Source organism: Meleagris gallopavo, chromosome 6 (genome assembly GCF_000146605.3).
Source record: "Meleagris gallopavo isolate NT-WF06-2002-E0010 breed Aviagen turkey brand Nicholas breeding stock chromosome 6, Turkey_5.1, whole genome shotgun sequence".
NCBI classification, from domain to species: Eukaryota; Metazoa; Chordata; class Aves; order Galliformes; family Phasianidae; genus Meleagris; species Meleagris gallopavo.
In genome coordinates this window covers 34,474,261-34,500,332 of record NC_015016.2, presented here as the reverse complement: position 1 = coordinate 34,500,332, position 26,072 = coordinate 34,474,261, and the positions used below count along the sequence as shown (strand labels likewise).

The 26,072-nt window shown below is 40.4% G+C and overlaps 1 protein-coding gene and 1 long non-coding RNA gene across 2 annotated transcripts in view; one reads left to right on the top strand and one right to left on the bottom strand.

The window, feature by feature from the left end:
* The window catches only part of CREB5 (cAMP responsive element binding protein 5), a 71,066-nt gene that overhangs the window by 32,261 nt on the left and 12,733 nt on the right, over positions 1 to 26,072 (bottom strand). The gene's annotated exons all lie outside the window — the stretch shown is intronic.
* Positions 5,736 to 13,529, top strand: LOC116216756. The gene is made up of 3 exons (XR_004160145.1): positions 5,736 to 6,439; positions 9,611 to 9,765; positions 13,128 to 13,529. It is a non-coding gene; the product is annotated as an uncharacterized LOC116216756 (long non-coding RNA).

Below are 26,072 nucleotides of genomic sequence, written 5' to 3'. Positions count from 1 at the left end.
TATGAGTCTATGTAGCTCCAGTCAAAATTAGTGTTCCAGTGTGCCACAGTGTCTGGACAAATGGCAGTAAAGCTCAGCTCATCTACAAATTAGATTCCAGACCAAGAATGATAAATGCATAAAATGGAATTGATGAAAGTCCCAGTTGGTTTATCTGCTTGCTTTACTAGGATCAGACTTATAAAACTGAGAAAGCAGCCTAAAGCAGTGACTTGCTGAGTTTACTTAAGAATATTATAAAAGAGAGGGAAGAGAGAGGATCTAATTCTTTACATTTGAAGGAAAAAAAAAGAAATTAAAAAAGCTGAACATATGTGCATTGCAATGGATAATTAAAAAGACACTCAGGGAATGATCACATATACTGCAACTTACTCTGTTGCTTTGAATTTTAAAATGTGATTTTGATAATGCAATTGCTTTAACTGCCTCTTGTGATGGCCTGTGCTTGCTGCCATTGCTTGTAATACAGCAAGACCATTTTTACCATCTGAAAAAAGTAAATAGAGCACTGAAATGCAACTTATGCTTTCAGCTCTTTTTGATCAAGCAACCCCAAACAGCACTCCAATGAGTAACATAAGGATAGCAGAAAAATGATATTATCTCTTGCTGTTGCCATTGTCTAAATGAATAGTATATGCTGAATTTTGTCAAAAGAATATGAGTAGTAACATACAATATAAAATATTTATCTATGAAAGAAAAGGTAAAAGCCACATAAAATGTAAGTGGGTAATCACAATTTATATAATTCTCACTGAGTGAAAATGACCCCACTAAATCTCATTATCTTAAGTATAGATATAAATTCCTAGGTGACAACTTAAACTTGGAAATAGCAGGAGCATTATGGATCTCCAGTTTCCAATTACTCTAGGTAATGTATGAAAGATTTTTTTATTAAATGACAAAAGCACCAGCGAAAATAGTGAGTAATATGGTAGGTAAAGACTTTATAATCTACTGCTTTGAACTTAACAGGAAGTGAAACCTGGGTCTGAATTCTGAACAATAAACTTGATTTTGTTCCCATTGACATCCGCACATACTTTGCCTCCAACCTTTGTGGAAAGGGAGTAAGTCAAATAACACATGAAATAAATTACTCTTGAATGCGTGTTTACTAACTGCTTCTTAACACAGCCTTTCTGAGGTGCTGAGATGTACTAGTAAATTACTGCTAGGACTCTTAGCAGAGTGACTCCAAAAACATATATTCTCCTGTATTCATACTTATAGATAGATTAAAAAAAAGCCCACAATTTTGATATCGTGTACAGCATCCATTCTCTTTAAACTCCAATGAAACACCTACAACTCCAATGAAAATTAATGGGCAATCACACCATATCCCCAAAATAGAATCAAGCTGGAATTGTTTCCTGTACAGACATACTCTATATTAACAGCCAATCTGTGCAGAGGTAAAATGCACTGGTTTGGCCTATTTTATCCAGCATCACTCACATAAAAGCTTATCTTACTTGACTGCCACGACCAAAAAGTTTGTCAGAACCTGTTACCTACACATCCTTTATAGTCCCTGCAAGAGACAAGCATTTTCAAAGAATGATTAACCCCTCTTGTTTCTGACATGTCATTCAATCTGTCATTCTTACAGCATTTGCTGTTGAAATGCATCAAGTCACAAGGTGTGCCCATCCCTATGGCAGAGAGGGAACGAAGGAAGAGGAACTTGCAACTACTTTGGTCAGCTATAATTTGCCTACATTTGCAAGCAAGCCAGTTTGTACAGTGTTGTGTAGCCTGATTTGTGTTTTCTACTCTTTTAATACCAAAATTTTTCCTGAAGATAACAAAATGAAAGAAAGGAGAAACATATTTTGAAAAATATGATAGCAGATGTGTTTTTAATATACGTTTGGCATAAAATAAAGAGGAACAATGCCAGTAGGTTTCAGCATGGATCAAGCCCAGTGTGAATTGGCCTTCCTCTTTTTCCTCCTCAAAGTAAAGAAAGAAGTGATATTTTCATCTCGGTTTATGTCACAAACAGGATGTGAATTTTATATAGGGTAGAACTAATCCAGAATTGCAGCGAGGCTCCAAGCATGTAAAAACAGGGTCAGATGAAAATTTCTCTCAACGTATGTAAGTGTAACTGACTTCTTTACACCAGAGAAGTTAAAGTACAAGACACAGCTGCCTAACAGATGCACTGAGCAACCTCAACCTACATAACATGTGCCACACCAAGTTGATTTGTTGAGATCAGAATAAATACCCATGAGAACATTGTTTTCAATTAAAGTGCCCAACAAGCTTTTCCAGGTACTTTTGAAACAGACACGAGTAATTCTTACTCTGAATTCCTTTCCTTGGTTAATTGCATTCTCCTTTTAGCCTCCAGCAATCTATATCTTTACCATATAAAGTTTGTGAAATAAACATCCAACCTCCCCATTCACTGTTCTGGAACTTACATAAACACTCATTTAATCACAAGGATTATTTATATTGAATTGCTCAAACCAATAATCCGCAGAGATTTGTTCTAGTCCAGCAATTATTTATCAATTTGCAAAGATGTTTTGAGAGCTGGGGGGTGGTACATGAAGAGAGACCAGAGTTCTCTCAACTCCACCTGCAAAGGGAATGAGGGATACAACCCCCTGAAGGGTCTGTGTTATAAAGTAGTGGTTTCTTTGCTGAAGGACAGCTCAACCCAGCCAGGCTGACCACAATTTCATAAACCTGCACCTGTCCATCTTCACAACAGCACTGACCCAGGTGCCGGGTGCCAAGCTCAACGCGAGTCACAGTGCAGCTGCCTGTCAGACAGTGAGCAATGTGCAGTTCTCCAGCCAGGGCTTGCAGTAAATTCTCAGAATATGACTCCAGGTATCTGCAAATTGCAACTAAAGGCTAAGTCCTGCTCGGAGTACGCCCTGCTGCTCGCAGACTTTCGCCTTGAACATTTTCTATCAGACCCCCTCCCATGACGAGCTGGAGGTATGAGCACTCCCACCTGAACTGCCCCAGACTGTGAAGGGAAGGGCCCGCTATAGATTTGTCCCCTATCGACTTTCATAGCAGCACATTCCCTATAAGCACACTGCCATTGGCATAGTCCCCATCATGACTGCACAACAGCAGACACAGGAGATGCCCCTAAATATCCCAGGAGCACATTCCCACACCTCCCCATGCTACCTGCCAGCCAGCACTCAGGCCCAGTTTTGCCATCATACCGGAGCTCCAGACAAGGAAAGGATCAGCAAGCGGCTGATCCCTCCACCATCCATAAATCCCCCAGGGAAAGGGATTTGCCATCATTGCAAGCAACGGATGGCCACAACCTCTGTTTTTAATACGGCAGAATGCATGTTTAAGAGGAAATCATTTTATGGACCATCTAGGCCTGGTCTTGAAACCTTGGCAACACAGCATTTATAGAACAACTCTCTCAACTTAAGCCCTTTGCCAGCACAGAGATGTTTCCATGAAACAAAAGGAAAAAAACACACCTCATGCATAGTTTAAAGTCACTTGTAAAGGGAATGTTTCTGGCTTTTATCCCAGTGAGAGAGACTATGTGAGTGCTAGGACTTGATCAGAAAGGAAAAATAAGGGGAAAAACTGCCATGTGTTGTAGTTACATTTCTGCTTTTGCCTTTTGGGGATGTAAGATAGAACAATTCATAATTGTTCCAAATAATTGTTGTCAAAATACTTTCCTTTATTTGGCAATGTAGACATTAATTAATTACATCTGTGTGATTTAGGGGAGATCTCTCACTTGCTCATAGTACCTCAGTTACTTAAACTGAGCATGATTAGAAATATATCAATCCCTGTAATTTGATTTCTATGCTGGTACTGTATATTTACTCAGAGCCTTTGCAAATAGATTTATATTCCCTTGAGTTGGAAATTTTATTTACATAATACCTTATAAGGAAATGGTTTGAACTGATGTATGCATAACTGTGTGAAATTAAGAGACCCAGCGACCTCCGGTTGAGAAAGAAATCAAATTGCCAGTGACATCTGTATAAGTTTTCCTATTTCCCATCTTGTCCCACCCAGAAAAAAATCAAGCCAGGCTACATTCAGATGTCATAAAAAAGTCCCAGGTTCAAATCTCATTCTTGTCACTTAGGGCGGAGCCCCAAGGAGATGTAGGCAGAGGAGTGCACCCATGCTCAGAAGGGCATCAGATGCCAATGCCCTCCTTGTGCCTGTGGGAAAGATATCAGTAAAAAGGAAAGTGGCGTGAAATGCTTTTCAAATGGAAGTGATCACCATTTAGAGAGTAATAACTACTTGATCATAAAGGTCAGAATTAATCTAAAATTAGGGTCAGTAGTCTAAAGTATGTCTAGATTATCTCTGCAGAGGGCAAAACATCCCATGTCTCGGGGATTAATTATCCCCTGCAAGTCATCACAGGTTACTGGAAGAGTATAGTGCAGTACGAACTAGACACATAGCGCTAGGTGACAAGAGTCACTCCTTTAACAGCTCTGCTGGCTTTGACCTCTAGACCTGGCAGAGACAACTTCCATGTCCCAGCACTCCAAATTATGTAGACTGGAGACCTGTGCCATTTTAAACAGATAGACATGCTGTAAAATCTAACCTGACGTTCACCAGCACATGACTTGATTTGCTGTCATGTCATTATGTACCTGCAGGCTGACCTGCCTGAACGCTTTTCATGGCCAAGCTGACATGGTAAATTGTATGAACAAAGATAATGTGAATTCATGATAAAGAACACTGGAACTGCTAGGCATATTTAGTTCAGTCCCTTGGGAAATTACCATCCAAACTGTTCTAGTAATTGACTGCTTTGAATAACACAAACTTACAGCAAAGCCTAGAAGACCTGGTGTAGGAAATCATCCCAGAGATAAACTTCTTCTGAAGAGCTATGTTTGTTGTTTAAAACACGTTTTCTAGAAATAAAATCAAAACAAACTCAGAAGTTCTGTGTGGGAGGGGAAGAAAAGGAAGGGAGAACATATCTGGCATTTACACATTGAAGCCCATCAAATAATGGATGAGGAATCAGAACTGACATCATGGCATAACCAACAGTCTGGGACCTATTTGCATGTGGTTAAGAACTAAATTCTCCTCTGCTGCTGATGTCATTTGACAAACTTGCATTAGTGATGTGGATTGGCAGGATTTCCTTTTTTTCCACATAATAAACACCCATGGCATACCACAGGCCTACAGAAACCTGGGCATGTCAGGAACACTGAAAGGATGTGTGGTATTTGAAAGCAGAAAAAATCATGATCTGGGTCTGCACATGCACAGGCAAGAAGTGATGACACCCTCTGCCATCCTCTTACACATATCAGCAAACGCGCCTTCAGCCCATGTTCAGCAGCAGCAAATAGTGATGTATGTAGAGTATTTAGAAAGCAAATACTATAGTTAGTACTGTGAAAGAAACAACCAAAGTGATTCCTTTTTCAGCCCTCCAGGCAAAATAGCTTAAGCTGTATGAATGCATAGGGAGTGTAAGCCAATTGGGCACTTAGTGTGAAAGCTGTGGTATTCTAATAGCTCTCTACATGACATACAAGCAACCAAAGCCAATTTCGTTTCCTAGGCAATTAAAGGAAACAGGAAAAAAATCAACAAGAAATAGAACTGCATTTTACTGTTTCCTGTTTATTTATAGTTTTACATATGTGTACCTAGTCTATATATGCATTTTTTCTAATTTATATAATATATACCAGAATTATGCACCGAAAGCTTTAAAACCCTCTGACTGTTTTGATTTCAGTGCACTGTGACAAGGAAAAGCTATGTAATTAATCATGCTAATTCAAATGAGAATTACTTTTTGGTCAAACCAGTGTTTTTACAATTGCCTCCAGACCTCGTGCTTTTCATTAATACTATTAGTGCTGTAGAATTACTTACTCCTCATTTTATATACGCCTTTCTGTAAGTCAACTAACAAAGCTAATTAGTAGCTGTGAAAGAACATATTGATGGAATAAAAATATATAAAATTGTTCTGAGAATTCTCAGGGTGAACCCTATATATCATGGGGTTTTGCTCAGTACTGTAGGCCCTTTTCCCTAATATAAATAAACTTATGTAAAATTAAAGGGTTTTAAATTTGCCACTAAGAGACCATACACTTCCTGAAAGAACCATTTTAAAATTACACATAAACACGTGCAATCAATCTTTACTACGTAGCTAGGAATTTAGCATATGGAAGGGGGGAGTCATGTTTTTATGTTCCAAAGCAGGCACTTGGCACTTGTGGATGAAAATGCACAATTAGCAACTAGAACCTAGGCTAAGCCAAAAAGCAAATTTTACAATATCCTGCAATGACAGCACCACGGTAACAGTTAAACAATCCAAAGGCAGCAGCTGGACCCAGGGAGGCCTCGGTGGAATTTGGATTAACAGCGTCACAAAAGCAGAACAAAGGTGGGGAACCATTTGTGGGTTTGTTTTTACTACTTGAAAGATGATGGGGCAGAGTCACAGCTGGAACAACTGGACAAAAAAAGTGACGGAAGTCAGTTGGACAGTGACTTTTGGTACTCGGGAATATGAAAACACGTACAACTTGACAGAGTGGCTGAAGATTGTGAGCACATCAGGCAGGACACTTCTGAGCACTCATGATTTCTTTAACTCTTGTGTTCTGCTCAAGCTGCTTTTGTGAGCACAGAGAATTGGGCACTGGAGCAGATTGCCTGGAGATGTGGTGGGTGCCCTGTCCTTGGAGACGTTCGAGGTCAGGCTGGCTGGGGCTCAGAACAACATGATCTGGCTGTAGGTGTCCCTGTTCACTGCAGGGGAGAGGGACCAGATGACTATTCCAACTCAAAACAATTCTACCTGAGCTGTTGCATTACACATGCAAAGGGCTGGAGCAGAAGGAAAGGAACATCGTGCAGCAACCATCAACAGTCACAGTGCTGCCCTGCAGCACCATATGACCCTCTCCCACCATGGGATCAGCATGCCTGGAGGCTGGATGAATACAAATCACTTGGAAAGTGGGAAGTTCCTAAAAGGACACAAGCATACCTATTTAAAATAAGATTTCTTGCAGCTTCCAGAGATGCTTGTAAAAATCCTGCAAAGCTTGATTTATTTATTTATTTATTTATGAAACTATCATGCAGGTAGAAACAGATAGGTGGTGCAGGAAGATCATAAACCAAGACAAAACCCTGCTCCAAGTTGCATTCACTGATCCTGCACTAGCACAAGGGCGAATTCAGTGAGGACAGGCAGGCAGTTTGCCTGCCAGTGCCTGGGAGACAAAAATCATTTAAATTCAACAGTTTGGAGAGACCCCTGGAGAGAGTTGTTCCCAGTATCACCAGTATACTCATCTCCATCTGGCCCCCAAATGAGACTCCCCTCTCTGAGCTGTGTCTTTATAAATGCTCCACATGTCTAATCCACTAGTTTTCTTCAAGTTTAATTACTTCAAGGTAAAAAAAAAAAAAAAAGGTACAAAAAGGAAAAAGAAACAACAAGTGAAATCAAAGCTGTGGGAGCAGCGGCTCAAAGCTAAACGTCTCTGTTTACGGAGCAGGCACAACATGACAGCAGCAGCCCCGTCCCCTTGCCAGCCAGCTCCCGGACCACCCAGGCAGGGTACTGCCGGCTCAGTGCCCGTGTAGCCCTCGGCCCCACTGTGGGGCTGCCAGCAAGGATGCTAATTAGGACTGGTGGCCCTTTGGACACCTGTCTGCTCTGGAGCTCAGCAAGACCACCAACCAGTGCTTCGGGCAGAGGCTCCAGAGCACCAAACCCTTTCCAGCTTGTGAACTGTGGGCTAGAGTTGAACTACTGACCTGGAAGCAAAAGGCTTATTTGTGCTCAGGCTGCGAGTGTCTGAATTCCTCCCAGCCATGCCAAAGTCAGAGGAAAACAGGACACAGGCAGTTGGGGAAAAAAAAAAAAAACAGTCACCAGAAAATACAATTAGAGTACAAAAAGGCAGGGCTTGAAAAAGCATTTTAGGACCAAAGGAGAGTTTGGAGTGGGTGAGGTTGTGTGTGGGGGGAAAGGGGAAGCTGACAGGTGGCCAAGGGCAGGAAGAGGAAGGAGAGGAAGGGGAATGCAGCACCCACACTTCCACCAGCTACATGAGTTTCCTCTCCCTTCTGCCTCATAACCTTTCTTTTCCTCAACTGGTCAGAGCCAAGTTACACTAAAGAGTAGGACTGGAAAGAAGTACAAGCACTACACTCCCTAAAAACACCTTCTGCTGTGCACCCAGCTTCCAGTGAAAGTAGCTATTTGAAGCGTTACCCAGATGCTTCATCTATGTGCTGATCCCTCTGGAGTCTCTTTTCCTTTTGCAGGGTCTTATGCAATTATGCTTTCTTCCTTTCTAGCTCCTACTTCACTTGTTACCCAACTTCTAGGTATTTCTCAACTCTCCACTAGTCCCTCATTCACTCACTCTATCTTCTGGCTCATATCTCTCCCTCCCTCTCCTCCTGTGCCAGTATGATCCCAAACCCCCTAAAAGTTCTCTCCAAGAGAAGTGCAGATGTCAGGAGTACCAGAGCTGCTCTCAGCCAAACATTTGCAGATATTTCACATTCAGATTTTCCGACACCACGTGGGCCTGAAACTACATGTGAGAAACTACCAGTGCTGTTCAGTAAATCAGACTTGGTAGGGGAGAGAAGAGCAAAAGTGTGTTTGATGTTTCAGGAAGACATGGGCAAGAAATAAAAGACTTCTTAGCCCTGTTTAGGGAGTACCCTTATACATCAGTCATAGAATCATAGAATCATTAAGGTTGGAAAAGACCACTACGGTCACATAGTCCAGCCACCTACCCATCTCCACCATGTCCACTAACAATGTCCCTCAGTGCCACATCTCCAAGGTTCTTGAACACCTCCAGGAATGGTGACTGCACCACCTCCCTGGGCAGTCTGTTCCTCTTCCTGAGAAGAAATTTTTCCATATATCCAACCTGAATCTCCCTTGGCTCAACTTAAGCCCATTACCTATCGCTGCAATCTGGGAAAAGAGGCCAAGCTCGACCTCGCTACAACCTCCTTTCAGAGAGGTCCTCTTTAGCAACCCAGGCTGAACGGGGTTTGGGCTCAGGGAGATACACAGTAGCTAGGAAAAGCATTTTCCTAAGGAAATATCCCAATTTTTCTGTCTGCCTCACCAGCTCCAAGCTGGTTTTCCAGTGCTGGAAAAGATGAAGGTATCAAATTAGCCTGAAAGGTTTTCTAAAACTTTCTTGAATTTACTTTGAAAATATTTTTAAGTGACTCAATGCATTATCTGTGAGGTGATGGGAAAAAAAAATAAAACAACCAACCAAACAAAAAAACCCAATAGATAACAAAACCAAAGGAGAAAACAAAGAACCAAAATTGCTGTGTAGCTCAATCAGAAACCATCTCTGCAGATATTTCAGCAGAAATATACGGAGTGCCTACTCTTGAGCACACAAATGGTGTACTAGTCTGACCTTGAATTTAGAGTTTGATATGTGAGATAGAAAGATGTAGCTCCTGTAAATCCAAGTCAAGAAGAGCAGCAGGTTCACTTCCACGTGGGGAGGCAGAGGAGACCTTGAGCAAGATGTCGTTTCCTTTCCAGACAAATACATCGGGAACTCATGGAGCCATACCGGGAAGCTGAAGCGCCAAGAGGCAGCGTGGGATGAAAGCAGAGCCCCTTTGGCTCCTACTCTGGGTGGTGAAGCAGGATGGACAGTCTTGTTGGAAACAGCAGCTGCTCCAAGTTCTACCCAGGTTTGTGAGCTTGGAGAGACTTGTGGAAAAAGGGCAAGAAGAGCTTGCTCACCAGGCAGGTTTTTCCAAGCTCTCAGAGCTCTAATTACGATGGTGGGTGAGGAGAGGCAGTTTGCCAGTGTACCCTTGGCAACCTGTTTATGTGGCTTTTAAAGTTAATACAAGGAATAGGTAAAATATGAACTGACATACAGATTTAGCAAATCTCACACTCTTTGGAGTACAGCTTTGCTATGTCGCCCTTCCCCTGCCTGGTTCTCAGACATGCACACCAGGATGTGCCACACTGTATATTTGTAAGAGTTCCCACTGGGTACAAAGGTGACGCCAATAGGAAGCCATCAGTCTTTATATAGTTGAGTCATTTCTTTTTAAAAGAGTGAGGGGGAAAGAAACCTTTGATGGGCCCAACGCTGCTTCCCTGATGCTGGCATAAATCCTGAACATCAGCGAATGTTACAAAGGGACTGCTCAGGATTTACGCCACATAAGTCAGAGCAGAATGAGGCCTGATAACTGTTTATTTTTTTAAATGAAGGCTTTAAAATAAACCATATGGATTTTCACTTACATTCGATGTGTAAAGAGGTCTCTGAAGAGCAGTTTATAAAAGCAGAGGAAACCATATACTGTGCATCAGACCATACAGTAGAGTCAGGAATGCATCTAGAGCTCTGTGAGAGGTATTCGGCTCTGCAGGCAGTGCCCGCAGTGGCTCTGGCTCGGGAAAAACACCGTGTGCCTTCAAGCACAAGCTGGTGCACCATGTAGCAGAGAGGCTGTAGATTCAGCTGTGTTCTTACCTCACTTTCCCTTCTGCAGTGACCTCATCCTGTTACAATGCTACTATTCATGCAGATGGGGTGGAAGACTGCATACAAAAGTTTCATTTAGGCACATAAACATGAATATTTAGCCTGTTTGATTAGAAATGAAAGCCAAATTCTTCTACTTTTTGCAATTTTGGAGAGACTTTTTTTTATTTTTTAACAATCCCAATTTTATAGACTGGCAGTGAAAATAACATATATAATGAACCACGTGCAGTGGTTTCTTTGATAACCATGTTAATATCTTTGATCTCAGTGATTCCACAGCAGCTTCTTTTGCTTAAAAATATTAGCCAGAATGGGAAAGAGAGCACATGCAAATGTACTAAGAGATATATGGTATCTCATTAAGCAATTACTGTGCCCCTCTCAGAGACGTGCAGTTTTCAGCCACATGCACACATAGCAATGAACACAGCAGAATGTACCACTGATGAACCTTCTGAAGCTGGGCTGAGAGTGTATTCGCACCACTGGAGTCAGTCACCTGGCTGGGAGCCCCAGCTGCCACTGGTCTCCTGCTGCCTCCAGAGAGCTATGAATAGAATCTAAACTGTAATTAGCTCTTAATATAAGTGCTCCATTAACTCTATTATAAGCTTTGGTTTCTGATTTAGACAGATGTCCCAAATTGGGCCATGTAAATAAACCGCAGATAGTTTGCATTGCTAGACCTGACATACACCAATTTCAAATGATGAAGATGAGCAATTAAATAAATTTGCACCCTATTTCCTCTGCTCAGCCATTCTCCCTAGCTATCTCCTTGCTATTCCAATATCTCAGTGTTGACTCTAAACAATTCCATGGGGCTTAGTCATTTGAGTAAAGTGTATCACCATGTAGGTGGTTACTACTGCAGGGCTTAGGTGATCTTGCTGAATTCTGCTACCTGTGGTTTTGATGTTATATCACACGTTGCTCCACGTAGCCCATCAAAGAACACAGCTGGTGGAAGAAAATTGCAGCAAAATAGAACTATTTACAAAAATTGTGAGACTTTTCACTGCTCCAGAGTGAGAGTGGTCTGATTTGCATGGGTGTCCGGTAGCAGTGTCCAAGTTCAGACAAACTGATCTCAATTTATGTTCACAGTACATTTGTCATGACCTTGTCATAAATGCACACAAATAAAAGGAATATTTTAATCTGGCTATGGTAGTCCTAAGAATTCTTACCATCACTGACAGGTAATTTTCTTTGGTCTAATTCAAGTGAACCCTGATGACCTTCTGTGTTCACTTCTCCTTATGGCCAGTTTCTTCACAAATTTCCATCTTCCTTCAAAGTTCACACTTCTGCCTGTAGCTCCTCTCACACTTAGTCCTTCCCCTAGGAAGTTCCCTCTTTCCATCTTTCTTTGATGCTCGTTTACCTTCATTCTCCTCAGCTTGTAAATAAAATGGAGGAGTGAGCTGAATTTCCATCTCTCAGGCAGATAGGGTAGGGACAGAACTGACCCCAACGTGGTCAGTCTGTCCATCACAACACAGGAACTGAGGTCTTTCAACAGTTGAGCTGTTGCTGGCCAACACTGTTGCTGGCTAGGAAATAAGGAAAATATTTTGCTGCTCCTCCCTGCCCTCCAGCCACATCAATCTTACTCCATTCCTAACCACAGTCTTGTGCCCACTGCTCTCCCCAGACAGTGATCTGGAATCTACTCCATTCCTTGCAGCCAAATCGCTATCTGCTGAGCCTCCTCAGGTTCACAAAAACATTGACAACACCAAGACAATAGAAATTATACGAACAAAGTAATGGTTAGTTCCCAACTGGGGCCTTGATGTCCATGGAGACAAGCACCCAGAGCAGACTGAAGTTGATACATACCATCTCAGAAAAATTATCTCCTGTGCTTCACCTGATGAAGCATAGATCACAGATCTCATATCTTGCATTTTCTGTGTTCGCAGTTTCCTACTTACTGTCAAAGAGAGACAGGGTTGTAATGAGAAAGGGGAATAGCAGACTTGGATTCTGCAAAGCAGATCTGAGATTTTTGCTATAAATTTGCTAGCCAGTTAATTAAACACATCTTCACAGGGATCTGAGTAGCTATTAATCTCAAACCAATGATGTTTAGAATTTTACAAGCAGTACAGTTTGATAATTTACACAGACGCCTACAGCTGCCTCGCTGAAGCAAATCCACCAGTAGTACTTACAAGTTCACATTTCTGGATGGATTCTGGATCACTCTTATTGCTGAACAGTGAAAAGTGTCATAATTTCTGTAAAGTAAATAGTCCCACTTACTGCAATTTGCTCCAACCAGCTGTGCTGTGTGATCACTCAAACATAGCAACATGTGCTAATAACTCTGCTATTATTAAGAGGTACAGTCACCAAAAAAAACTTCTCGCTTTCATGTTTTTGAGTGTGTGCTCAGGCACCGAGGGACACCTGACCACATGGTGTGCGTTGCAAATGAGCTCCCCTCCTTCCCTGGCTGGTGGGGAACATTCACTTGGTCCCTACACACATTTTGGCATCTGGTAAAGGTTTAAAAATTCTTCATCTTCCACACAGAGAATCATCTTTCAAATCAGGAGGAACTCTCAAAAGATGACAACTCTGACCCAAAAAGCATTTCAAATGCTGCAGTTGCAGAAAACTGATTGTTGCAAGATTCCACTGTGATGATTAAGCAAATGTTTGGGATGACCCTGCAAACTTCAGAAAAGAAAAATTTGGAGTTGTTATTCCAAGCAAATTCATCCCTGTCAGATTAGATTTTACCCAGTGGCGCTTTCAATTACACGCCTCAAATAAAGATTTAATTCAGATTTAATAAGACAGTTACTGCATGCTAATTAAATACTAATGGATTATTAAAAACATATTTTCTGCAGGTCTAACAACCCCATAGCAAGCACATCTATCTAAACCTGAATACACATGGTTTTAATCAGCCATTGGAATTAAGTTAAAATGTAATTGCTGAAAGTCAAAGTATGTCATTGGACTCAAGAAGACTATTACAGTATGTCTATTACACAGACATGGATTTGATGGAAGAATTAATGAACAATAATTATATTTATCTATTAACGATGGTATTGATTTAAAAATATCAGTACATCACATGTATTGAATGCATTTAAATAAAAAACAGAAAAGAACAAATGCATAGTATTAAGCAGGCTCACACAAGGCTGGTCAGTAAATTGCACTTCTTTTAAAAACTATTCTCAATTAAAAGGCATTTCATTATTCTTAGACAGATTTTTCGCTTAGAGGTAGTATAGTGCACTTTTTATATAGTGTCTGTTAGCATAAATATATCTTTATCAGTTGCCAAGAATGATGTCACATTTTTAGACTGTGGCCAATTCCTTAGCCAATTGGATTCTACTTCTGAAGCATTAAAACTATTTATCTTTCAAAAAATCTGGCAATCTCATTGAACACTTCTACACGTATTGATGCATTATGTACCCCTAGCAACCCAATAAAAGAAAAATAACCTTGAGGATTATCTTAACTAATGAGATAATTTAGTAACTACAGGTATTTTAATTAATGTTGGTAAATAAACCCTTTAAAAATGGGTTGTTTAATGAGCAACCAGCCTCTGTTGCCCGGGTCACAGAAGTCACACCACCAGCTGCCCTGCAGAAATCCCGCACAACGCCTGACTCCGTGCCTGCACGATATGGGCGCCCGGTGAAGCCCTTATCACAACACCTTTAGTTAATACTCTCACATATAGGTAAATGACAGTGAAGCACTAAAACCTTTACCAGCTTTCTAGGATATTCTTACATTCCTCTGCACTATTGAAACAAGCATCTAAATATAAAGAACCAAGCCATTCTTTCTGCAAAGCAGGGATTACCAGTGTTTGTTAATCTATTCATACTTTCTGCTCTTGGCAGTCTCCTCTTAAAATCTTTCCCAGAACGATCAGCTTGGAAGGGGAATAATATCCCTCCCATTGCACCAATGCAGAAGTGGAGTCGGGGACTTTCACAGCAGGAAACCTCTGCTCAATGGCTTGGCACCAGAGATGTCAACACAGCAGTCAAAACTTAATCGCATCAAAAAGGAAGATTAATTTGGTGGTCTTGCCACATATGCCAGGTTTGAGTGCCTTAAAGCTGCTCTCTAGTTCCGTGCTGCAGCGGCAGGACAAGTGCGGGGAAAAATAGAAGTTGCAGTCAGACGAGAGGCACCTTGGCAGGCTGTGTGAGTGAGTTTGTATCTCTCTCGCCAGCACTACGGTTATTAGATGCTATCATCCCCTTGCATTCATGAGTACATGCAAACTTTTAAAACAAACAAGCAAACCAACCACACAATGAAGTAATGGGCTGTTTTGCATCTATCCTGGCATGGATACAACCTCATTCATCTGACAGCCATGCTACTGAAACAAAAGCACAGAAAACTCAAAGTAAAACAAATGAACACGCGGAGACTTATTATTTTACTCACTCTCCCGGACAGCGCAGGAAAGGAGAGACAGTACAGAACATTTGCAGCGGTATCTATGGGATGACAAGCACTTAAAACAAGTCTACAGCACAAGCTCAGAGCCAGCACTTGTGCCAAGTTTCAATGACATGCTTCAGTAACACGAATTGCTTACTGTTGGGCTTCATTTAACCATGCTGTTTCTAGCAGCTCTCTGAACTACGGATTCTTCTCCCCGAGAATACAAAAGCACAAGGTATGAGTTCATTGCTAAAGAACGAAAGCGTCTCAGCCGCTGAGGCTGCCTGGTGATTTGCTGAGCTCCTCTGCGCCAGTTGTGAGTCTTCTTCTCATTTAACTGTTAAGGTTTAAGCTAAAATAGAATCCACTTGTTTAAGTTCTGTATCTGTGCAGGCATGATCCAAGCCAGGAACATCTCTTTGCTGAGATCTTTCTTGTTACTTGTTTAAGGAAAAATGGTATTCCCGAAGCACTACAGTGCTTGCATTAAAGACTGAGGTTATTTGGGTTTTGTAGTAATGCTGTGTTTTGGTCTTACCTTTAGAAGTCGTGCTACTAAAGCATCTTTTTTGCTTTTTCTTAATTAGTAGACAGGCAACAGGCTTTTTTCCCACAGAATGCCACGTTTGCCTCAATGCTCCCTAGAAATCTTGTAAGTAAAACTTGCCTCGATAGCCAACTAATTATTGCTGTTCCGCAAATGTTTTTCTAATGCTTATATCTAAAGCCATCAGACAAACTTTAATTTGTGACCAGCCTTTGTATTTTGTAGCAGCCTAACACGGTGGAGTCAGAATCCACTCATTAGCTCTGGCAGGCAGCTCCAGCGGGCTGTGTAAGGAGAAAGATTAATGTGAATATTGTGCTCGGGGTGGCCCTCATACTGCGAAACCAGTGGTTTCAGCTCCATTTACAAATCCAGAAATCTTTTTCTTTGCTCAGGAGTAAAAAAGTTAGCAAATTAAGGCGGTGATATTTCTAATGAAACGTAATGTGTAAAACATTTCTGATTTTTATATCATTTACACATCAGTTAGCATATTCATCTAATTTAAATTATATGCCACAAGCTATTCCTCATGCCTGAAAATGCACTGGGACAAACACTTGACTTGAACATTTCTGATAAGGATAAGAGAGGATACATTCCAGCTTAGTAATAAGGATAATGCCTGAATGCAAAACAGTAACATAATTCCATAAAACAATTCAGCACTGATGATGAAATTCACGCATACTCTTTGTTCTACCTTCTCCGAAATAGGCTACCCCAAGGTAAGATGTATAGCCATTTCCTGCATTTTCAGCTTGGTAACACTTCATTCCTGTTTTTATTTTTTAAGGTGGTTTAATTTATGTCATATTTTTCATCTCAAATATTTGCTCCTTACTATAAATTTACATTTTGGCCCTGGAACTCATTCTGATAGGGCACAGTAATTTAACATACTATTTAAAACTTGGGCCCCCAAACTACTTGAGCATCTGCTTAATTAGATGCTGAAATCACACTGTAAGGAAGCACTAAGACTTATAGTCTGACTGTGAATTGGGATGTTTATTGTCTGGGTTCCCTGTGTTTTATTTTCAGTCTGTCATCTATTAGCCAAGCACAATAGGTAAATATAACTAAATGTTATCTAGTCTGAACTATAAACACAGCATACAATTATTCTGAGTTAAAGCTTAGTGGCATGCTCGAAAATAAGATACACTGAGAAGACACTGCTTAAACTATCCATGAATTTTAAATGTATTCATTTAGCTTAAAAGCAAAAAAGAGATAGTGTATCTCTTGCACAGCTCTTTAGTGACACCAGACAGACTATCCAGCATGTCTTCAATAGCATCTTCTTTTACTGAAACAAAAGGACTGAAGAAAAAGAAGGCATTCACCTCCCCTTCTATATAGAAAAACATATTCTTAAACTGCACATCATTTGGAAAGAAATTATGCTTTTGTTGACCATTTACTCTGTTTCTTCGTAATTCCTTTATGTGTGGAACTGATGGGAGCTACATTGGTTGTGTAATAAATTTACTTTTTCTCTTCTTTCTTCAAAGCAAAAGAAGTTAAATCCCAGTCACAGTTATGGCTTCAGGGAATCTAGGATTTCACTAACACAATAGCAGTGAGTTTATACAGCCCAAGATACCCCGTGAAAGCCATGAATAAATGTCAAAATATCCTATTTCTCTGCTGTGCAAATTTCTCTATCTCATAGTAGTTTAATTTCAAGTAAAGTTACAGTTTTCCATTTCTTTGAACTCAGTTTTCATCACTAGAAGTGCATCAGCAAAGTCTGGAGTCTTTCTGGTGGTACTTCTGCATTCACACCCTCAACAGGAAATGGAGACTCCCCCAGGTCTAAAGAGCCTCCCTCAAGGAAAGGGGAATCTTTCCATTGCTCAGAGCAGAATTAATCTTTCAAATGTGTCTAGGAGGACAAAAATATCCCCACACACCTTAATACTATCCAAGAATAAAGCCTAAAAAAGCAATAGCTGTGTTCCCCCTGGCCACACAAAATGACATCACGGGTCCTTCCAGACCTGAGCTGCGGGTTCCCCTGGGTCCAGCCAATTCAGAGGTCTTCCTGAATTGGACACAGACTTGATTCCTGCCCTCTGAACATCACAAAAGCCATTAATCATGACCTCATGGCACACACAAAGAGGAGAAGGAAATAGAAAGTGCCAAACTTTCTTTTCTCTTAGCATCTTTTGCTCTTTCACGTATTCCTCATAGAGACAAGACATTTCTTCAGTGTGTACTTCTCCCTCCCTTATTCTTATGGCAATCACTGAAGAGATTATACATATATTTATACATACTACATATTATTATGTACCTTAATGAAAGGTAAAAGGATGAATCTAAATGTATCTGAAGTAGTGTGCTGAGCTTTTATGCCAATAAAGTGCCAAGGCTTGGTGCTTCCACACTCAGAACAGAGATGGACGTGGACCTGCTCAGGAGCAGATACGGGGAAAAAATGAAGCTGGAAGGATCATAAGGTCAGTGCAGTTGACACAAAAGCTTTGTGCATTCCATGGTGCATCACTAGTATATCTTTTCCTAGATGCAGTAAAGTCTTGGCAAAGACAGGTGATGACTCAGAAAGGACCAAACAAAAGCACAGTCTCTGAAAAAGCAAGCAAAACAATTCCAGCCTAGTTCAATTTTTAAAAAGTATTAACAAAATCAAAAGCAAGATCTGACAATTGGTTTACATCTCCCCCAGTTTAACCCTGACTGTGCTCCATTAATGCTTGAAGATGGCTTTAGCAAAGTTCAAAGGCCATCAGAGGAAAAACAGCTCAGAGTTTGTTATGCTCAGACAACTTACAGGTCATTTCTCCCCTAAGGAAGCTTCTGAATACACAGCAGAAACACCCTCTATGAAGTTTCCAGAATGGAAACCAAAATATTTCTCTGCGGATACATTTCTCCTGCTCATGGGCTGGTAACCTGATGTGCACTTTCTCCCTCAAACTTTCTTCTCTTGGTGATGTAGAGACCCGGACCTTGATCAGCTGACCCCGCCAAGGGTCCCAGAGCAGCACAAGTGGCTGGCTGACCCCTGAGAGTAATGCAGTCAAAACTTATCTATTTTGCATATTCGCTGGATGCAACAGGCCACCACATCTCAGCAGAAGAAATAGATGAGGCTGCTTAGCTTCCATCCCAAGAGCACAGCTGACTGTGCATGAGCAAGAGGGCTCCACCATGTCATGTGGGTGAGCACCATGCACTATGGGTGCTGCCTCGGGCTGACAGAGGAGTTCTGGGCCTCTCCTGAGCTGTCGGGCCCTCCAGGCTCACATTGCAAAAGGGTGTGGAGATGGCAAGAGATGTGGAAAGCAGTGGTCAGCCTTGGGCGTTCTTCATTTCCTACGTGTTGCTAATTCTTCGTGGTATTAAAAGATCAAATATATGTAGTCAAATGACAGCATTTCTATACGTTGGAAAAGGAGGGGCTCTTACAACAACTACCCTAACTGAAAGTCTGTCAGTATGTATTCATTTGACAAAACAATATTCATACTACTAAGTCAGAGTCATCAAAAAGTACAAGGAGTTAATATATCACAGTGACACGTCTCAGTAAAGCTTTGGAGAAATACCAGTGGAAGACAGTAAGGTTTTATAGTGTTGGTGTCCCCTGGCCAAATCCATCCCTTGCAAAACTGTGCTGACACCATTAAAGACACCCAAAGGGTGAATTAGGCCCATTACATATTACATTATATAATAAGATCCATACAAGGGAATTTCTTTGAGCTTTACTACTACAGTTCCTAGAGTTAAATAGGATTTGTACATCTGTACCTCCAAATTAATTTTCCAAAATATTTTAAGGCGTATATCGTTTAAACTATGTAAAACTAATTTGTGAAACAGGTTTCCAAAATATACATGCTTCATCCTTTGGCCTAGGCTGTTTCACAGCATTGCTATTAAATTGCTGCAACAGCCCCACTCAGGACAAGACTGCACTTCCCACATGGATGAAGTAAGCCCTAATACATGAGAACATGAAAAGCTGTTGATGCCTTCTCATCTCCAGAAAGTAAAAATTAAGTCTCCAGGACCAACTACAAAATAAGCCATTCACACACCAAAAAAACTCTTTCCAGCTCTTCCTGCTATATCAAATACCAGAGAAAGAAAATGCAATGCAAAGCACTTGTTCTCCAAAGTGTGGGTAAAGTCCATCCAATGAATATGAAGAAGGAGGTTAAGTAAGATTGCCTGTAGGACTGCAAGCTCAGTGCTGCTTTCCAGGCTCAACTTGACATTGAAAATCTTTGTAGAGGTTGGTCATTCTCTCAAGCTTGACACAGTCATAAATCCTAGGCACTGTGCAGCCAGGCACAGAGTTGTTTTTTTTTTCCAGGATGAGAACACATCTGAAACAACATGCTCAGACAGTACGGTATTATTTACTTACAGCTGAGTGCAGGAGATCGGGTAGCAGCCCGAGAAATTATCCCAATTATTTGAAATTGCAGTATACTGTAAGAATTCTGTCAGGATTGAGGAGTGCAAAAGACAGAACAACAGGAAAAATTAAGATGGCTTTTTTTTTTTAATAAAGCAAAATGAACTAAGGCATGTATTCAAAAATAAGTTACTAAAAAACATTTTATAAACTAGCTTTAAAATCTCTTAATAGCATTAGCTTACCTTCTGTTGTGTCTGAAGAAATATATATGAACTAATAATGTTCTCATGAGATTTCATTACTGAAAAGGCTCATTAGAAAAGGCATTAAAATACTAATTACCTCATAAACTATTCAGTTGTGTACCCACTGGGATGGTACTTATGAGTGCTCAAGCTCTTCATAGATCCAGCTAATCAATTAATGCTCATTACAACCAGAAAAAGCATGCAGACTGCAGCATGCAGGAGAAATAAATAAGTCAGAGGTTAGCAAAGAAAGTGAGTTGGCTGTAATAGAGCTTTCCTTTGTAACACAACTGCTGTCTGCTACAATTTAATTTTAATCAGCCTTTTCGGTACTTCTGGTAATGTGATTCTCCTCGTTGCAAGAATCTCAGCTATTGTTATTGCTCCTTTAAGTGCATAATTTATTATGGGAGATCACATGGCACGTGAGATTGAGTGGGAAGGTACAGCATTCACTGATACCATGCTGACGGTATCTGCTAGGTGTGTAAATGAAGAGCAGAGAGTCTTAAGGATGCTCTCTCCCCGCTCTGGACCAGAGCTGCTCAGCACTGGCTTTGGGTTTACTGAGCCTGGATGCAACACTGTTGGTACCAGCTCACTACATTTGATGAAAATATTCCACCAAGAAACAAAGATAGTATCAGTTCAGGCAAATGCCACTTCTCAGCCGTGTGAGCATCACGATTTCTCCCCTCCTGTTACGGCTGGCACAGTGTGTTTCTGAAAGCAAGACATCTCAGGTCAGCACAACCTACACCACTCATGGTTAAAGATATCCAGGACGCCATTCTGGCTGCTTACTGTTACGCATCAAGCTCAAGAGAGTTTCACTTTTGCTTGAGACCCTAAAACTCTCACTCACACCAGTGAAATATGTATTTCTGGTGTCCGTTGTTTTCTGTGTAGAAGGGACAATCCAAAAAGTGGACTAGTAGAGTAAGGAGCAGTGAATTCATCCAGCTGGTTACTGCCCAGTTTTGGATGGTCAAAAGCCCTGGGGTTGGCCTGAGAGAAGAGTACATGCAAGGCGAGTACTGCAAGTCAAAGCTTCTTTACTGGGATTTTTGTGGGCATTACTGAGCTAGCCTCATATTTACCAGTTTTATGATGTCTAGCATAACATCTTGAATTTTAAGTGTAGTAGAAATTGAAGTATTTACTTTCTAAAGCCTTTAAAATTGGATCAAGCTACCTTGTTTTCTGAAATGAAGGATTTGGGTTTCCTTGGACAATCCCAGTAACCACAAATTCACCAAGAGAAATTCATTCCTATTTCAATTCTCAGACAGCAATGTAGCTATATACAAATTCTAGCATAAACCCTAGATTACCTCTGGGATTTTTTATTCGGCTAATTCAAACATCACTTGACCAAGTTTCTGATCAAGTTTCCAATCAAACTAAATCCACCACTAACATCATTTAGGAGACTGACAACTCTGTGCAAACTGATGTGGCAGAACACATTTTGCATTGTTTGTGCAGATGGTAGTCATCCCTAGTAAGTGTTTTTAAATTATTTCTGGGTAATACATGTGAATTTTCAGTTATTTATTGTTGATTGAAAAAGGTTTTTTTAATGAAAGATAAGGACATGCACAAAGAAAGAGATAAGCAAAGTTAGTCACATAGGCATAGATAAAATTATACCTGTCCAGTAGAAGTGCATGGAATAAAGAAGGAAAAAAACACAGAGAATAAAGTTACACACATGCATGTGTGCACAAACAGGCACACCTGCTGACATTTGACAGCTCCTCAGATTGTTAGCACTAATGATCCTCCTCCTACTGCTTCTTGTTTAAATTGAGTTCCCAGGCAGGCCAGATTTCATACACATCCAGATATTAATGCTTTGGTGGGATTTATTTAATTTAAGAGGAATCCCAGAAGAATATTCACTTTAGCAATGAAGTTAGAGCAGTATCTGCCACACAAAAAAACCCCCACACAAATAAATGGCTTTCTCCGACACACACACACAGCCTGAACACCAGCACCAGCCTTCAGAGCAGCTGTACATGTCCATCAGATCAGAAACAGATCAAGATTTCACCCCCCACCTTATCTTGGGTGTCTTCTGGCTGCGGTGTTGGCAGCCAAACTGAAGTTCATGCTTAAGCTTATCCTAAAGAGCCTCTGTTAACAGTCATGGAACACAGTCCATTCACTTAGCATATATTTCTCCTGAACTACCAGCAGCACATAAAGCAGACTCTAGTCAAACCCAGTAATGATGCTAGGTATTTTGGGAAGAAGAAAAAAGTGAAAGTTGGCACAGTAAGGCAAATGTCATACTTTGGTGCATAGTAGTGTTCTGTCAGAAGCCAGACATATTAAAAATATTTACATAATTTAAAATAATTTGTACAGGTCTAGTAAAGTCTATTTTGGGCTTTGGGCTTTAATAAAAGTTGAAACATTTGCAAGATCCCATTGGACTTCATGTGTAACCTTGGCATTTGAGGGCAGCATTGAGGATATGCCATTACTAAACTTTTCATATTAGCATGAGTGTGAACTGAAATATCATAATAAAAATATAACAATATTTCTTGCGACTTGAAAACAGTGCTGGACTTCACAGGTATTTCCAGATGGGAAAATAAAAATGTAGTCTATGTTTGCACATGTACCCTCAGAGGTGGCTTTTAGCCTAATTTAAGCATTCCAAAATAATGTGGCCTAAATATAATATCATGAATCATCCATCAGCTTCAAAGAAATATCTGGCAATCTTTCATTATGAGTCACTGGGGACAGGTATCAATACTTGTCACTGACTGACAGAGGAGAGTCAAGCCACCCAGAGACTGCTTGGTATGATGAATCAATTACAAAATAATCTGATATTGTTTGGGAGACTAAAGTAATTTATCTTTAAACATTATGTAATAAATTCTTGAAGGAAGCAAAGCTGGAAGATTATGGAAGTTCCCATAAGATGCTGGAAGCATGGAAATTCAAGTGTGCTAAAAACAAGAGTCAAATATATACTATATCCAAAACAAAAGAATAACCTTAAAACCAAAAGAAACGCTTATCTGGCAGTATCAAACTCTGGAAGGTCCAGAACCCACCTAAAGAAAGATTCTAAGATTGAGAAATGTAAACTGGATCTCCAACTGATGGAAAAATGAGTTTGTTTGAAGTCAATGAATTTACACAGGTTTACAGCCATTGAGAATGAGGACCAAATTTTAGAAGTATTCTTCAACTATCCCAAAATTACTGAATTATTGCCTCTGATTTTTAAAACTAGAGGAATGTGAAATTCTATTTTAAACTGCTTATGGAGCTTGTTTCCTTTCTGAACACTTCTTCTGGAATATCAAACTGCAGAGGAGAAGAGAGTAGAAAGGAAGTTGAGCTGTAGGGTAAAGGCAATTATTTTGTTTTTAATGATTTCTGCTTGACTGAGAAATAGTGGTTAGTTAGTAGAGGTGGCTTTTTTTTTTTTTTTGGTAAGAACATTATTTAAAGCCAAGATTTCATAAATGAAAATGCAAGATAATGGAAGTAACAACCCTGAATTAAAGTGCTTCTATAGTCATACTGCTACTAAATGAATAATTTGATACCGTATCAAAATAAGATTTTGGGGATGTTTTTCAATACAGTAATTAGTAGGCATCAATGTGTCCTCAGTGTGTTAAATAGGAGAAAAAATAGCGCACCCATGACTAAGGGAAGGAGGTTTTGCATAAACTGAGGTCTACTCCTAAAAGACTGATAGCCGTTTAATCAAATCTTTGAAGTTCACCTTTGGCTGGTCAAAGTCCATGTTCCCATGCCTCTGCAGTATTCATCAGAAATTATTCCACTTATATTAACTACTTTGCTTTCTGTCTTCTTTGTCATGTAAGTCACATAAATAGAGTAAATTATCTGAAGCAGAGTAATGTGGGGGTAGCCATACTGCCAGAGAAATTGCAAACAGTTCTCAGCACATAAGCAAAATATCTGGAGTAAAGATAATCCGGTCCCATAGGTGAGCTATGCAGGACTTGTAGTATAAGCGGAATACAGACCTCAGAGAGAACATGACCAGCCACACTACACTCCCATACGGTCTGGCTACAGAGCACATTTGGGAAGATTATTCATGGCTTTTCAAGCTCTAAAATCTCAGATAAATGTTACTGGCCAGAAATTTGCTAGCAAAAGCCACAAGCAGAGCAAAGTTTGCAGCCTAAGTGTTTCCAGGGTGGGAGACCCGGTCTGCTCCACTTTTTAAATTACCTCCTTGATAACTCTCCAGATGTAAATCAGAAAAGTTTTACTAATGAACATCTGGAAGACAGTATATAATCCTCCCGCCGCTGAAAAGTGTCACTGGCCACATTTGACAGAAGAAACAACAAATGCTGCGAGCATTTCCTCAGGCTGAACACAGCTTGTAGCAGCATTTCAAATATGCCTGTGATCTTCGAACGAGCTCTACAGGGGTATCCGCTAGTCCTGGTTTGGATATGGTTGACATTATGCGAAAGTAAATGCTCTCCCGAGACTTCAGTGAAAGCCACAGTGCCAGGGAAGCTGATCTCACAAGGCTTCCATCATCTCGGATGACAGAAGTCTCAGAAGATCAGTTAATTTTTGTCATTCTGAGCCAGAATCTCATCAGCAAAGTTCAGGAAATTTCAGAGGCATTAGATTCAAACATAAACCATCGTAGCTATGTGGATTTTAGTCCTAAATATGAGTGTGCACCTCCTCTAAGTCCTCTGTATTTCAATAACCATATTAATACGGAAGGATTAATAGTGAATATTAACTTACACTAATTTTATGTACATAAATTCAGACACAGTCTGCATTTTCTGGAAGCAGCAGACAGAAATTCTTCTGTATTTGTTTCCATTCTTCCACTGACAGATTGCATGGCCTCAAGCAAGTCAATTCACTTTTCTCTTTCAGTTCTTCAACAGACTACAATTATTTCTCTCTCAGGAATGCTATCATAATTAACAAACTCCTTCATTAGCTACTGCACAGTTTTTTGAAATTGCCTTTTTCGCCTGTCCATGAAGAAGAGATTTACTGCTATGAGATTTTGCTTCCAGCTCTTGTGTCCCTGTTGGTAAAGGCGCTAACAGCAGCCTCTCACCCTACAGCCCATTGCTTGTAATGAGGTGCACATGCACATCCCCAGCAAACACGAGACTGAAGGCATGGCAGCTCAAAGTGCAAAACAACTTCCATTATTTGTGGCTCTTGAATAAAGCGTGGAGAGTGAAAGCTGTACAAATTCCAAGCAAAAGACTAAAATCTATCTTTGTGAAGCAGAACTTCCCTGTAACACAATCCTGTTTTTATTTTTATAATTTCCTTTTTCTCTGGTCTCAGTATCATAAGGATTTGCTTTAATTTGTACCAGCTCCCACTTACATTCAAGTTTACACAAACAAAATCTTCTTGGAAGGGACAGCTCAGCACCAAACAAGTCACCCTCACGTATATAGATGCATCTGACTTAAGTTTCAAAACCTTACAACAAACACACAAGAACCAGACCCAGCAGTTCATGTGTGGGGTAGCCGATAGCTACGGCAAGCAAACATTAGGATTGTATTTCAATTATTGCTATGGTTACAAAATCAGGGTGGACACCGGAGGGAAAGGGAGAAAAGAGAAACAAATGTACGAAGATGGTAAATCCTAGGAGGAAAGAGAGGGTGGTGGAGGAACAGGACGAAGGAGAAAGGGTGGACAGTTGGTGAAGGCGTCTGGGTGGGGGAGAGAGATCATTCAAACACCCAGCTGAATAAAGGCAAACAAAATAATAAAAATCTAAGTTCTTCTAGGGAAATAGCACCGATAAGATCACCGCAGGA